The 16444-nt window shown below is 45.5% G+C and overlaps 1 protein-coding gene and 1 long non-coding RNA gene across 2 annotated transcripts in view; one reads left to right on the plus strand and one right to left on the minus strand.

The window, feature by feature from the left end:
* LOC126543059 (parathyroid hormone/parathyroid hormone-related peptide receptor-like) overlaps positions 1–16444 on the minus strand; it is a 1023923-nt gene that overhangs the window by 996073 nt on the left and 11406 nt on the right. The window lies entirely within an intron of this gene.
* LOC129387883 (uncharacterized) lies at positions 1817–6533 on the plus strand. Its single transcript, XR_008615033.1, has 3 exons — positions 1817–1972; positions 2921–3007; positions 6359–6533. It is a non-coding gene; the product is annotated as an uncharacterized lncRNA (long non-coding RNA).

A 16444-nucleotide genomic window follows, 5' to 3' on the forward strand; every position in this document is an offset into this window, starting at 1 on the left:
ATGCCTACAGTCGGACGGTTGAATGTGCCGCAAGCCACCCGTGTGGGTGTATGCTCACTGTTGTCATGTGGGTCGTAGCCAATGTATCGATTGAGCGTTATGTTAGAGTATGCTGAAGTTATTTGATTGCAGAGTCTTGTTTCAATGTTGTCCCACTTCGTCATGGTTGCCGTGTTACATTTCTCGGATGTGGCGGCCTGGTCAGTTGGATTAGCCAACGGCCTCTCGAGGTAAGCACCTGCTCCTGCATTCCGCACAGCGACACAAACTCCCTGTTTACATGTACTGCGATTGGTGCTCCCTGTTTGTCCCTTCCTGCTGCAGCCGTGGGTAAAGTGTGCTTGTGGCCTTCTTTGGCTGCGATTTGGCGTGAATGGAGACTATCATACATGATTGCATGGTTTGAAGTGTATGATATCCACATGGGTGGAAAGGCCTGCAAAATGGTGATTTCCACAAAACGGACCATGTCCATATTGAGAGCAGGTGGGGCACCAAGTGTTAGCGACACATTAGCTACCACCGAAAGAACAAAAAGAAACGTGCAAGTAGGAAAGGAGGTAACGCTAGAATGCCGGGTAGTTCATGTCGCTGTGTTGGCTATGGCAGTAGGTGCCTGCGTCACCCGATTGATTCGCAGTGCAAGTTACGGCGACTGTCAATTCAAACAGATGGTGCACTGTCCAATCTGCTTGCGCTGCTGGTTGTCACTTGTTGCTAGACCGCCATGTGCGACGTAGGCAAGCACTGTGCCTGAAGTCGGATAGCTGAATGTGCTGTAAGCGACCTGTATTGCGTGAATGCCCACTGTTGTCATGTGGATCTTAACCTATGTACAGTGTATTCTCTGAACCTTATGCGGTGATGGAATGTAGAGTCTAATTTGATAGTGGTCGCCTTGTTATGTTTCTTCGATGTGGCGACCTGGTCAGCTCCGTGGGCAACAGTCTCCCGAGGTAACCGTTTGCTCCTGCAGTCCACACAGCGACTCCTAATTTACATGAGCCGTATTTGGTGTTCTCCCCATTCGACCTTTCCTGCTGCAGTCGAGGGCAATTTATGCTTGTGGGCCTTCATCGGCCGTGATGTGGCCCATATTGAGAATGTGGGGCACCAAGTATGAGTTACACATTAGCGGCCCCCGATGGAACAAAAAGAAACGAGCAGGTTCGAAAGGAGGTAACGCTAAAATTCCACTAGGCTATGTCGCTGTGTTGGTTGCGGCAGCAGATGCCTTGCGTCACACGATTGCTTCGCAATGCAAGTTACGGCGACTGTCGATGCAAACAGGTGGAGCACTGCCCAATTTGCTTGCGCTACTGATTGTCGCTCGTTACCAGATCGCCATGTGCGACGACGAAAGCGAGCAGTTTACGAGCTCGCGTTAACGGCTTCAGCGTATCTGGAAATGCAAATTTTATTTCTGCTCCTGTACGAGAAGGTGCACTGCTTTTCTTCTGCCAATAAAGTCGCACGTCCTGCTCACTCACTTGTGGCTCGTTTGTATGGGCGTCAGTAAAGGCTCTTTAATCTCCTGGAGATTAAAACGCGGCAGAGGAGGCATGCCGCAAAGCCAACGAGGCGAGGACGGCGCGTACCCAGCGTACGCAACCGGTATAAAGCGGCCATATTGGATACTGCACTAAAAAAAAGGCATTTCCTCTTCGTGTTTAGGCAGCGCCATCTGTCGGGCCCCACGGTAAGTTCCATGCGCTGCCGCTTCTTATTTTCGAACCACTGTGGAAGGTACAGTTTCCCTTCTCTAAAGTTGTTTCTTTATTCTATGGTGACTCGGTCGGGTGTGCTAGCTGCAACGATGTGCTTGTTTGGTCATGTGTTCTGTGTTTGCTGTAATGAAATGTGACTTAGTTCGCGTGCGCGTAAATGCCACAGACAGCTTGTGTCTCGCTGCAAACTCGCCGTATGAGAGGCGCGCCAGCCAAATGTGGGCCAACGATGTTCGTGCGGCGGGGTGCGTTCCCTTTGTCTCTGGTTGTCGTGCAAAGTTGGGTGGACGTCGCACAGAAATAATGCGTGTTGTTAGCGGGCCGCTGCTCGTCCACTATGCACCGGCATGTATGCTGGGAGTAACATCGCAGCACTGGCAACTTGGAGGGCGCTTTTTGACCGCGTCGTACCATTAAAAAGGAGAGTAACCGTGCTTGCAAACTACAGACGTGTTGTGCGTGCTTCTCGTGCGGGCATAGAGCGTCTTGCGAACGTAGGAAAGAGAACTCCCACGACAACAGTGAAACCTGTGTCGATGCTTGCTGGGTGTCAGAGTTTAGTTGCGCAAATTTATTGCCATAATGCCGAATTGAAAATCTTCATAAGCGTTTTCTTCCGATGAGAAAGATACATTCGGAAATAATCGTGTTGATCGGGCGCGCTTGTGCGTGAGCTCCCGCTCTTCTGGTGAAGTCGCATGATATCGGCTCATCTGCCTCTTGACTGATTGTTACTGCAATGACGTTTCCTCGCTTATAAATGATTCCACGTTGTAAATAATCTCTGCTTACAAGGTTTTCGGTTTACGAGCAGGATTAAGAACGAGTATCGAAGCAATCACAGCGTGCTGCTGGTACAGGTTTGTTTTCAAGGGGTGTTGCCATAACTTTGGCGTAACTAAACGTTGCAGGGGAAAGTTGCTTAAAGTCATGAAAGGAAATCTAGAATTTTGATGTAAACAAACATTGATATAATGCGCTGCTGCTGCTGCGTGCGTGTACGAAAGTTTGTTTAGTTGAAGGGGTCTCTGCTATCATGAAATTCATCAGTGACTTCAACTTTGTACTCTGTTGCCACCCTGCACCAGTGCAGGCATTGTTTTCGTGACTGTTTTTACACGCTCCTTGCATGTGTTCATAATGTGAGTCTTATTGTGCCACAGATATAAGTTAACACATAATTCTATTTTCAGTGGTGAAACCGTGACCCCCTACAGTGTCCACATAACCCGTGGCCATGGCTGCGGCAGCACGGCGTGTAATCTGGATGGACATGTCAGGTATGCATTGAATGTACGTGTTCACAAAAGTAGGATCTCAGTGTCATTAGTGGATAAGTTTATCGACATATTACTTAAAGCAGCTTACTAAATAGGCTAAGTATTTATACAACTTTATTCCACTTGCTGCTTATTTGTGTTTTTAGACATTATGCACACATTATCTTGTTCAGTTAAAACTACACCTCACATGTCCCTACGTTTAGTATTTTTCTCGCATCAATCGCTTGGCTACAAGTTCAGTTTTATTTTCGCTTATTACGCAGTATATTTTATTTTTATTTTGGTTTTATTTGTTTGGAACTGTTTCCTATGCTGTAGCATATATTTCCATATTTCTCGTTCTACTTATGCTACACATGTGCACTTTTTGTCCATGTAAAAATTTGAAGTTTAGTGTGCCATATATGCCACAGGTCTAAGCACGCAGCGTGCATACCATTGCTTAGCATTGATATTTACAATTATTTCTGTCTGGTTCTCAGAATAACTGCCACTGGCAAATACACATTTGACGAACTCGAATTTCTTGAAATGAAATAGGAAGGTCAGTATTCATTGTGCTGCAGTTGCTTAAGTAGTGACGTGTTTTCTGGTAAGCTTGCTGTATTTTCTCTCACTTCTTCACATTCTTTGCAAGCTGCCCCCATTCATGCTACAGTTAAATGTCACTTGAGTGAACTTCAAGGGACCGAAGGAAATAGTTCACTTAACTGAAAGTTCACTAAACTGAATATTCACTAGACCAACCTAAGACATGGCATACAGAGTCAAAAGTTTGAAGTGAAATTCATGGAGCAAAATAAATGGCATCCATAGTGTTAGAAATGTGTGAAATGGAATTTGTACATATCAACAAGTACAAGGTTCATAACAGTTATAATGCTGCCTTTCTCACTCAGAAAAAAAATCTGTAATGTTCTGCACTTGTACTTTTAAAGCACAGGAAGTAACAAACTGTCCAAAGAGTCAATGTTCTTGTACACTTCTGGCAGAGCTTGCTGTTGAGACACAAAGTATTTCAACTTTCCAATGTACCCTACAACCTCAGCTAGAGCTATAGGGCTTGAAACTGGCTCGACAGTTGCCTCTTCTTCGTCGCACTCTTCTTCTTCTTCAGCACGAACACTGGAAACAATCTCCAGATCCGTCTGTCCAGCACAGGTAATCAGTGCACTGTCACACTGTGCATAGTCTTCAAACGAAGTATCTGATCGTAACTGATAAGTTACGATCAGATAACTGAGTAACTGATCGTAAAAATAAGCCTTGGTCCTCTGAACGAGTTCGTTAAACTGAAATATTGACTTCCAAAATTCGTTCAAGTGAAACAATTTTGCATAGAATCTATAAAAAAACTGCCGGAGATTTTTAAAAGGTTCGTTATTCTGAAATATTCGATAAACCGACGTTCGTACAACCGAGAGTTTACTGTAGTAGGCATTATAGCAGTTGTGAGCGTGTCTACTGCAGCAATGTCTTATCTAGTTTGCATGCACTACAGTGTGCCAACAGATACCCACCACTGTTCTTGTGCATTTCTGAGAACCAGCCATGTCCACTAGGCGATACTTCTAGTGTCAGTTTGAATTTGCCGGTCAGTTCATGTAACTTTTCAGGACAAAATTTGCGCAGCGAGGGAAAGGAGACCATACATGAACTCGGCTAACAACTGGCTGATTAAGTTGATGGAAGGATTAACAAAAATAGCAATGGATGTGCGCTTGTGTTGTGCACAAGTTAATTTTAGAGCGAAAGCATAAGCTGTAATACAAAGGCATAAAATCGCGATGAATGGTGTTTGGATAAAAAAAAGTAATAGGCACTGACTAATTTATATCCCTTGTAATCTAGAAAGGACGCCTTTCTTAATGCGTTGATAATGGGGGCTGGCTCACACTTATTGTTATTTATGTGGTGTGCCTGACTGATTTCTCTTGCCAATTTAGAACCATGGGTGAAAACAGATAAACAATCCTAATCCGGCCTGAAGCCCCGTTGCGGATATGTGTGGCCAAGTCTGACGAGCATACCGGTCTTTTGAGTGAAATATGGTGATCTCATGGGTACATATTTAGGCACCAGCCACTCGGCCCTATGTACATTTGACCACATGTGAAAGGAATACAGTACACTGCCTCTGACACGTACTCGACAAATTTGGTGCTATCATTAATCAAGCAAGCCTCGCTTGCCTTCTTGCATTTCTCAATTGAGTTGTGAACTGTTGTGCATATGCTGCCTACTTTATTGTTGGTGGAAATATATGTGCATAGCAGTCCACAAGTGAATTCACAAAGGTACCCAGGCATTGGAGGCTTGGTTAGTTAAAGATACCCAAAATTTGTCTCGTATCTGTCAGGGGTAGTGTAGTCCATTTTGATCACGTGCATATTTGATCCATTGTATATCGAGCATGCAGACTAGCCGGTGCCTCAGCATGCGCCTAGGAGAGCACCATAATTCACTCAAAGGACCAGTGTGCTCGTCTCATTTGACCATGCATTGACACAACAAGCTGTGCACTGGATTTAGATTGTTCATCTGTTTTTTTCGCCAATGGCAACCGATTGATGCAACAAATCAGTGACAAATACCACATCTAAAAATGGGACATGTGTCAGTCAACGCTCATTATGATTGCATGACAAAGAGGAATACTCTCTAATGACATGGAGTAGCAATCACCATACTTATTAAATTCTTTTTATGCAAGTTTGTATATCATGCTTCTATGCATTTGTTGTTCAACTTGTGCCCTCCCTCTGAAACAGCGCTCGGGTGTAAACGATAAAAAAATCCAGACATGGTGTGGTGTATTTCTTAATTGGGATATATGCCATCATACCGGCGGGCAACACATGTATGGCAGTAGGCTTAAAATGTACGAGAACTATGCCAGTAGCTGATGCAAATATTTTATAACAATTGGCCCTTGGATATCTCAAGGATGCATTGGCTTGCCTGTACACGAGCACTCCTATGCTCATTTTCAACGCAAGTAATCAGATAGTGAGAAGGTTTCCCAATTCACGCTAGCAGTCCACAGACTGGTGTCCTTTGTCAAGTAGGAACTGATACAGCCGAAGTAGCTCAAAACATGTACACACGCCACAGCTGATCCACCTTGCACGTTGGCACAGCCAAGAGCGATTTCTGCTTACTGTAGTTACTGCTGCACCCATAGGCTACACATTGGTTCCTCAACAACCTTGTGTGAACCGACATGACATAAATCTTTCGCAGAACTAGCTATAACATCTCCAGATCGTTCTGCAGCAAGTGATACAGCGTGTATTTTTGTGGTTGATTGCCAAGTTTTGTTAATTTTCTGTCCTTTCTACCATGCAGGGTACACGTGCACTCCAAGACGACGATCCTCCACCCCAAGAACAGCCTCTCCTCAATGATAAGTGGCGAGATTAATTGCAAGGAAAATATCACATCAGTAACTAGACTGATACTGTGTTTTGCTTTCCTTTAACCTCCTTCTGCATGTAACGAAGCATTCATATACCCAATAAATGTTCTTGTTAAATTTCTTTCGTTGAGTAATGTCTAACATGCAGCATATGTACGGGCCCACGTACACGTTGTCAAAAGTGCTGCATCTTCGCTGGACATACATACATGCATACAGGCTGCATGTATCATGCACTAAAGACAGTCACGCACATGTAACATATTTAAAAAGGTCTGACTGCCACTGGGACATATCAGAAATTGTTACCACACGTGGTGGCCAATTTCGTTATAGCAGTGCTATGAGCACCAGCAGTCTAATGTATAAGCCCGTTAGAGATTCATTAGGAGGACGAGGAAGTCGCCAGAAAACTGCTTTGAAGCGCACATTAGGAGGACATTTCACGCTTACAAGAGAAACACTCATCAAGAATTTAACAGAAAGACGGTGGCCAATATGTTTTAGAATGACATTAGGAATACATCAGAAAATTCCAAATAAACTCATCAGAAAGTCTAATGGCTGTGATGATAAAACTCAAGACTTTTATATGAAACTCACCTCAAATTTTCTTAAAGGCATTCTCCAAAGCCTTCCTGCACGCTCGCACCTTCTCCATTCGTTTGGCTTGCCAATCAGCAGGTCAGTTCTTCGCAAATCAGGGTGCCCCACAAGGATCTGTGCTCGCACCAGTCGTTTTCACGATCACCCTCCTTCCATTAGCTTGGAAGCTAGCGACGATGCATAAGGCACAATAAATCATGTATACAGATGAGATCACTGTTTCGCCAATTCATCTCGAAACCTGCAGCCAAGAACAAGTGCTTCAAGAAGCGCTAAACGTGACACAAAAATGGTGTGTTCAGAGAAGGCTTGAAATTTCCGAGAAGACGACGTACATGTCAGTAGCGAACAAGTATGGGCGTCGTCTACTTGCACTCCGGCCACTTCAGTTAACTCTGGAATCAGCAGCCATTAAACGATGTTTAAACTACCAGTGTACTCGGCCTTGGAAAGGATGCCTCCGGATCTGCGGGAGTATGGTTCAAGAATGCAAAGCAACAGGCCGCAGAGAGCAAACAGTTGACACGTCGGATTACGAAGAAGTCTGGTGGAGCGAGTACCGACTTGGCTTGCCTTTTTGTCCATTCTGTACTGCAGTCTGCAACCATGACTTCCCTACAGAACCCGCTTTATCATCTCACGAATACAGAATGGGGTCACCTTGAGGCCATTAATCACGAAGCCATGCGTGCCATAACGGGACTACCACGTCTCACTCAGCTGCCAACCCTACAGGCCGAGTCCCAACTCAACACTATCGACGAACTGGTGTACCAACGTCGATGCGCGTGCGCCCTTAGGATATCAAAATTCTGCTCTACTGCTGTATTCGCCTGGTACATAGGACATGAAATAGACAATCCAGTTTCTACGACACCCGATGCTGCTCCATGGAACAGGGTACGATTGAGTGACAATAAGCGTATTGGTCTTCTTTGTAGCCCGGTTCTTCGGCAGGCGAATGCTCAAGTTTCCCGCCTTCGTCGCACCGATGATAATCAAGACGATGCGACTCTCGTAGCATACACTGATGCCAGTGTTAATGGTACCATAATTCACACAGCTCTCGTGTGCCCATTGATCCCAGAGGCAGGCCAGACGTGGTGGTATGCTGACGATCCTGCACCATCGGCCTATCTTGCCGAGCTCGCCGCCATAAGAGACTGCTTGGCCGCGTTGCATCCTTCTGTTCAAGCTGCTCAATATTCTCAGCTCATCATTCGCACGGACTCGACTGAGCCATCCACGACATACCTACGGTATCTCGGTTAACTATACTATGAGATCGCATTCGCCGTTTTTGCTGCCACTACAAATATCGTGATACGCGTCCAATGGGGGCCTCTAGCAGCTCTGCTGGATCTCCTTGAAGCTGATTTTGCAACCCACCCAAAGATTATTACGTGCCCACTTCCGCATTCTCCTGCAGACGCCTCAGTACAATTGACCCGAGAAAAAAAAAAAAAAAAAACCTCCGACGTATAACACGAGCTCTTATACCACCGTGTGAGTCAGACCTCCCTGGTGGATTAACCTGCCGAGAGGAGCTTACGTTACGGAAGCTGCATGTGGGGGTCACGCTCACCATGTCTGTGACCGCTCTCTAGCCACAACAGTACCATGGTCCTTACGATACATCGGGCCCGTTTTGTGACACAAAAATCGAAAATATGACAGTGATACATTTACTGTAGATGTGCCCAGGACTTACCTAAGCCGTCTTCGCCACATCCGGGCAACAGGCATTCGGCCCGGCTGCCCACCTGACCTAGAACGTTGGATCATGGACCATATCGTCGTTCACTTCTAGATTTTTTGCACGAGTGAAATCTGTTCGTGTACTTTTGACATGTTTTGCATTATGTCCAAGGGCAAGCTTTCCAAATAAAAACATAGGGGGCATGGCAAGAGGAACGAAAAAGGGAAGGCGGGGGGTCAACTCGCCGAGCAGCCTATTCGATGAACGGAAGTCGAGTGACGCCACTGATGCCGTCGGCATCGTGCCATGGTTCATCATTGCGTCGGCATCATTACATGGTCGTCATTTTGTGCTGTTGTCATTCCTTCTTCGTCACTTCTTCGTCTTCGTGTGATCGCCGCATACGATCGCAGTCATGCCGTCGTCCCATCGTCGGCATTCTGTTTATTCCAGCGTCGGTATTTTATTGTTGCGCCTAAGTCACCATTTATCGTCGTCACGCCATGATTGTTATGGCGTGCTGCGGCTCGAGGTGGCGTTTGGACCAAGAATCCACCAAGCCCAACAACGAGTACGACTGGTATTACGAATGAAGGAAAAGGGTTCATTTTACCTCATTAGCACTGGCTCCAGATACGAAAGCCCACTCCATGCAGGAGCATATCAAATATCTGAGTTCACATCAGGACACGTCAGCACCAATTCACTACCCCAAGTGTCTCCGGTTTTGATACCGTCGTCTTCCCTAGGTGACTAGACTAGGAAATCTGATGACTGCATCGCGCCCAATCACCGTCGCCGAATCTGTCGCAATATTCCGCCCATGATATCGCACCAACCCGCCGAACTCCGGCTCCAATGTTGTACCTTCGCCCCCGCATATTTAGCAAGCGCGTAGCAATCTGGGAATCCGAGGTCGAAGCCGTTCTCACGGTAGCATTCGACGTTGCCCCTTTTCATCATTAGTTCAGGTTGTCGGTTGCTGGTAGAGGCGCCTTTTACTGACCCGTTAGCAGTCGGTGTGAACGCGGGGTTGATTTCTGGATAGGCGCTGATTAATGGGTCGGGTTGCCTCGTTGCAAATCCGTGCTGGGCAGTATTGAAGATACATGTACGTTAGATACTATCTTAGATACTCTCTGGGTAACTTGTTCCTCTATCATGATAAGTCTGACAACACGTGTATCAGTATCTGTATTTCCGATACATGAAAGAAGGCATCTTGTATCTTAAGAGACAAGATGGTGGGGGCTATCGCAACATAAACGTAGGTTGAACTCCGCTTTTCAAGCTGATACTACTGCCACTAGCCAGCTAAATTTCCACAGGCACTGAGTTTTCTATTGCCTCACCTTAACAGGCAGGTTGACAATACTTCATACTTGATTGTCATAGCTATTAGTGGTGCTGCCTCTATCGCGTTTCGACCTATTCACTGTGATTATGTGATATGCAACCACCTTTCCATTTCACTGAGATATATTTTCATTTTTTAGCTCATCCTTAATTTTTTTACTGTTAGGAATCCCCACATAATTGAAGCTAGAAGTGGCAGTAGTGTGAAGAGCGGAGGTATCCAGCGACGTTTTGTGCCACTGCAATACCTATGAAATATTTTTGGGCTGCACAAGTTTTCTCGTAGATAAACTCGCAAAACTATTGTATGTGAATCAGTATGTTGCTAACGAATGCTTTATGCCAGCAGATAAGCAGCATATGAAATGTCCTTGTAGCTTTATATTTTATTTTATTTATTTGTTTACAAATACTGCAGCCCGGAAGGGCTATTACAGGAGTGGGTGAATACAAAATGTGAGAAAGAAAATCACCATACAAAAGAAGCATATGTGAGTAACATGACTACGGGGAGCAATCAATGGCATCCCAAAATTCTCTATGCGGTAAACAACGGATGGAATCAGGCAGGTCATTCCAGAGTTCAATTGTCCGAGGAAAAAACTTCACTTAAAAGTGTTGGTGCGAGCAAAAAAGACGGATAAGGTTAGGTCATTGCTGTTTCTCGTGATTAGGGGCTGTGCACGGGTCAGATATGTGTTAGGGGAAGCATAATGTAGAGAATAAAATAGAGAGTGTAGAAGCTTCAAAAAATTAATGTGACGACGGTGGGAAAGAGGGGTTAAACCGAGCATGTGCAGATGAGATGACGGCGAAATCATTCTGTCATAACGGCGGTATATGAAATGAACCGCCTTTTTCTGAACAGATTCAATTTTGTGGATGTGCGAAATTTTGTAAGGGTTCCATATGGTAGCCGCATATTCAAGAATAGGTCTTACAAGTGTTTTGTATGTAATGAGTTTAGTTTCTTTGGGGGCAGCACATAGAGTTCGGGTTAGGTAACCAAGTTTCTTTAGTCCTTTGTTGCAAGTTGTTAGAACATGTTCTGACCAGGATAGCCTTGGAGTGAAAAGGAGGCCTAAATACTTATATTCATATGCGCGCTGCAGAAAAGTGGACTTATAGGAATAATTGAAATATGAGCAGTTGGCATGCTTGTGAAAGGACATGGAGACTGTTTTTTTTTAAGTTAATGTTCATTTGCCAGAGTTCGCACCATTCACAAGAATTTATAATAGATTGATTCAGAGTGTTATGATCGTTAGGTGCAGAAATTACATTGTAGATAACGCAGTCGTCTGCGTAAAGCCAAATGTTTACTGAAACAGAGCTTGGAATGTCGTTAATATAAAGCAAAAAAAGCAATGGCCCTAAAATAGAACCTTGGGGCACACCGGAAGATACTGATGCGTAAGGAGAGTTGAATGAATTAAAAGAAACATACTGTGAACGATCTTAACGAAAACTACGGATCCAGTCAACGAGAAGAGGGTTATTAAGGATAAGGCTTAGTTTATGTAATAGTTTAGGATGTGGTACAGTATCAAATGATTTGGAGAAATCAATGAAGAGCGCATCTACTTGATGACCTAAATCACAGAGCAAAACTGATGTCATGTGTAAATTCAGTTAATTGAGTCAATGTGCTAAAACCACTAAGAAATCCATGCTGAGCACTGCATAAAATGTTATTAGACTCGAGAAAAGTGATAATGTGCTTATAAATTATGTGTTCAAGGAGTTTGCATGCATGAGAAGTTAAAGAAATGCGTCTATAATTTATAAGAGATTGTTTCTGCCCAGATTTGAACAATGAAATGACTCTAGCCCGTTTCCATGAACAAGGAACTGCACAAGTAGATACTAATTTATCAAAAATCAATGTGAGGTGTTCTCACGTCCAAAGCGCATAACGATGAAGGAACACATTGTTGACATTGTCTGGACTACAGCCTTTTTTGGTGTCAAGATTTAAAATAAAGTTGAGGACTCCTTGCTTACATATTGTAACATTGTTAATTGCACAGGACATGTTAGTTGTCGTGGAGTAAGGAGGAATTACGCAATTGTCCTGTGTAAATACACACAATGTTCATTTTCATTCAATGAATGAAAATATTCATTGAATGCTTTAGCAATAGGTCCAGGATCACTTATTTCGGAATCATCTAATAGAAATATCTGGGTGGTGTTTATCATTGGCGAAATCGAGCTCCAAAATTTTCGTGGGTTATTTTTAATTAAATTAGGTAGAGTGAACTGATAATAAAAGTTCTTAGCTACGTCAATTTTTTGACAGAGTCCTTCCTTCATGAAGCGAAACTGGTCATTGGTTTCGGAATTCATGTGGCGCTTCCTACGTGCTCTGGCTACTCGACGCTTCAAATGTAGTATTTCCCTTGTCATCCAAGGAAGGTCAAGATTTTTCTTCTTTGATTTTAATGGCTCATAGCGCCCTATGCAAGTATGATCAATGTTTTCAAAATGGGATACTATAGCATTGATATCACTGGTAGTGCATAACCGGGAGAATCTGTCGAATGAAATGCTTAATGTATCAAGTATGGACGTATCATCTGCATGATTATAATCGCAAAAACAGGTATATTCATAGTGGCGCCTTGAAACTGAAAGATTAATAGTAGCAATAACAGCTTTGTGATCGGAAATACCGTCCGTAATCTCACACTCAAAGCCATTTGTAAAGAGCGGTGCATTTAGGAAAATCAAATCTAGTATGGAGGACTCTCTAGTAGGGTTAGATACAATTTGTTTCAATCCAAGGGATACTGACAATTCAAGCAACTCTCTAGAAAGAAAGACGTTATCACCAGTTATCGATAAGGAAGTCCACGAAACGTTAGGTACATTGAAGTCCCCCATGCAGATTAAATTTGAAGAGTCAAAACCGTGCTCTTGGATGAACGCGTTAACGATCGTTATTTCATTTGAGGCATGTCTGGGAGGTCGATAAAATACATCATTGATTACATTTGTTTTATTAAAGTGCACCTTACACCAGACCGTCTCAATTTCAAGTGGAGATTGTAGTACAGAAAACTGTAGGTCAGAGCGCAAAAACAAGGCAACGCCTCCGCCTCTGCCCACTTTCCTGTCTACTCTTATGACGTATGCTATCTGTATACGCGATGCGTCAGAATAAAATGTCGCTACGAGCGTTATTGCACGTAAAACACAGCGGCCTTTGCGCCACCCTGCAGAGGTTTATTATTGACGTTCTTGTAGTTAGATGGCGACAGGCAAGCTGGTTGGCAAGCAGAGAACCTTCTCCCATCAGTTACAATAGCGACAGGCGAAAACGCTAACAGCGCAGCGTATAAAGAGCTTTCATGTTGAGCTGCTTAAATCGACCCCATTAAATTGCTTCGGAATAAAAATATTACACTTTGAGCTACAAAGAGAAACATTTTGAGATACGAACATATTGCTATAGGGAGGTTGGGGATGTGGAATATTATGTTTACAATGTATATACAAAATGAGTCAGAGTAGTTAAAATGGCTGACCACCAACAACCCGCAGCCGCCAGCGTCTCGCGACCTTCTTCTTCCTCTCTTCGTTCATCCTTCCGTAACCGGACCACCGGGCGGTGAAGCGCCGTCTCGGCGCATGGTAGGCGAAGAACTGCGAGCGAAGTATGGCTTCAGCCGCGAAACGTGGACGACGTCAACAGGCGGCGGACTTGAATATGAATCAAAAATGTAACGGTGTGATCTCGTAATTGACGTGGTTAACTTGACGTAGGACTTCATAAGGCCCTGTGCAGCGAGAGAGAAGCTTCTGGGAGAGGCCGACCCGACGACATGGTGACCAAAGCAGCACCCAAGCACCTAGGGCGAACTGAACATCGCGATGGCACCGGTCATAACGTTCTTTTTGCAGATGTTGCGAGGCTAATAAGCGAGATAGGGCGACCTGACGCGCCATGTGAGCGCGATCGATGACTTCGCGGGCGTATTCAGCAGCAACGCGTGGCACAGAAAGTAGGATGGTGTCAAAGGGCAATGTGGGGTCGCAACCATACAAAAGATAAAAGGATGAATATCCTGCGGTGTCATGTCGGGACGAGTTATACGCAAATGTCACGTAGGTCAGCGTGGCGTCCCAGTAACGGTGATCGTTGGAAACGTACATCGACAAGATCTCTATGAGTGTTCGGTTGAGAAGTTCCGTAAAACCGTTCGCTTGTGGGTGTTAGGCGGTGGACAGCTTGTGCTCAGTTGCACAAGACCGGAGGATGTCGTTCGCAACTCAAGACACGAACGAGCGGCCGCGGTCTATAAGTAACTGTCGAGGTGCACGGTGCTTGAGAATGACGTCGTGAAGGAGAAAATCGGCGTCTGTTGCGTAACTAGTCGGCAACGCCTTTGTTATCGCGTAGCGCTTCGTGTAATCAGTAGCGACGGTGATACACTTATTCCTTCTAGTCGCCGTCGGAAAAGGGCCAAGCAGGTCAAGGCCTACGCGAAAGAATGGTTCGGAGGGAACTTCAATTTGATGGAGTCGGTCGACAGGTGGCAGGGTAGGTTTCTTCCGCCGCTGACACAAATCGCAAGTTGCGACATAGCGACGCACAGAGCGGTAGCGACCCGGCCAGAAGAACCGGCGTCGTACATGGTCGTATGTACGCAAAACTCCATGGTATCCCGCCGTCGCTGCATCGTGAAGTTGTTCGAGAACGATGGATCGCAGATGACGAGGAAGGACAAGGGACAGCTCGGTGCCATCAGGGTTGATATTGCGGCAGTAGAGGATGCCGTCGTGCAGCACGAACATGCCGCACGTGCCGTTGGTGCTGCCAGATCGCACTCCAGCGATGATGGACTGTAAGGATTCGGTGCGTTGTTGTTCAGCGCGCATGTCGGTCATGTCAGTCAAAGCCATCACGTAGGTCACCGGATCCTGCGCAACAGGATCAGGGGGATCCACGGGGTGACGCGAGAGGCAGTCAGCGTCCTTGTGCAGAGGTCCAGACTTATAATTGACAACAAACGAAAATTCCTGGAGCCGCAAAGCCCAGCGACCAAGCCATCCTGTAGGGTCCCGGAGGGAAGACAGCCAGCAGAGGGCGTGATGGTCTGTAACGACCGAAAACGTGCGGCCGTACAAATATATATGGCCGGTACTTTGCGACAGCCCAAACTGAAGCCAAGCATTCGCGCTCGTTGATGGAGTAATTTCTCTCGGCAGATGACACCAGGCGGTTGGCGTAAGCTATCACGCACTCGGTAGCATTCTGCTGTTGGGCGAGAAGAGCGCCGATGCCGTGCCCGCTTGCGTCAGTGTGAACTTCGGTCGGTGCAGATGGATCAAAGTGGGCAAGTATGCGAGGGGTGGTCAGAAAACGGATGAGATCTCGAGCGGCGAACGCGTGAGCCTACTCCGGGCCTCATGAGAATGGCGTGTTCTTTAGAAGATCTGTGAAAGGCCGAGCAACGTCGGCGAAGTTTCTGACGAAACGGCGAAAGTAAGAACAAAGGCCAACGAAGCAGCGCACGACAGAAGCAGAACGTGGCACAGGGAAATTGCGAACGGTGGAAACTTTTTCTGGATCTGGTTGTACACCGGATGCGTCAACAAGGTGTCCCAACACGGTAAGCTGACTGCGCCCCAGGGGCGTAGGCGGGGGGGGGGGGGGGGCTTATGGGACTTCAGCCCCCCCCCTGAACTTTTTTCGTGCTGTCCATGCACCGCCGACCAAAGCAACCCCCGATGCCGGAAATCATTCTGGATTTTGTCTAGAATGTTTTTTGCATGGTCGAAAAGACATTTCAGCGGGAAAATTGTGAACTCGGCCTGGATTTCGTGGCAACGCCCATGCACCGGGAGTCACATAAAGCAAACAGCACAGTCAGAGGACAATGTTTCAAGGGCGTTTTGATTGCGCACGGGCTTGCCGCGGCATCTCGCGGAAGCCGCGGAATCTACGGTGCGCGTAGATGTCAATTCCGAAACTTTATGCGTATAAAGTTCTGATAAACGTTTGATGCGTAAGGTGGATTGATATTTCCAAAAATTTGCTTTAGATTTTCAATTGCGGAACTTCGTGGTTTAATGTTCCTATAAATATTCGAGCCAAAGGTGCATTGACTTTTCTAAAGCTTTACATCGGAACATACAGCGAGACAAGCCAAATCAACAGACTATCATACAAGTTGACAATGCACGTAGCGAGGTCGCATGAGACGAAGCGTTGTGGTGGTTCATTCGTGCCGTCATGTCACGTAAAAAGATACCAACATTTTTTTTTCACCTGCGCCAAAGCATCCATGTAAAGACACTAAAGCCAGCCACGGTAACTACGTTCTTATTTATTTTTTTCTACTTTGAC

Source organism: Dermacentor andersoni, chromosome 2 (assembly GCF_023375885.2).
Source record: "Dermacentor andersoni chromosome 2, qqDerAnde1_hic_scaffold, whole genome shotgun sequence".
NCBI classification, from domain to species: Eukaryota; Metazoa; Arthropoda; class Arachnida; order Ixodida; family Ixodidae; genus Dermacentor; species Dermacentor andersoni.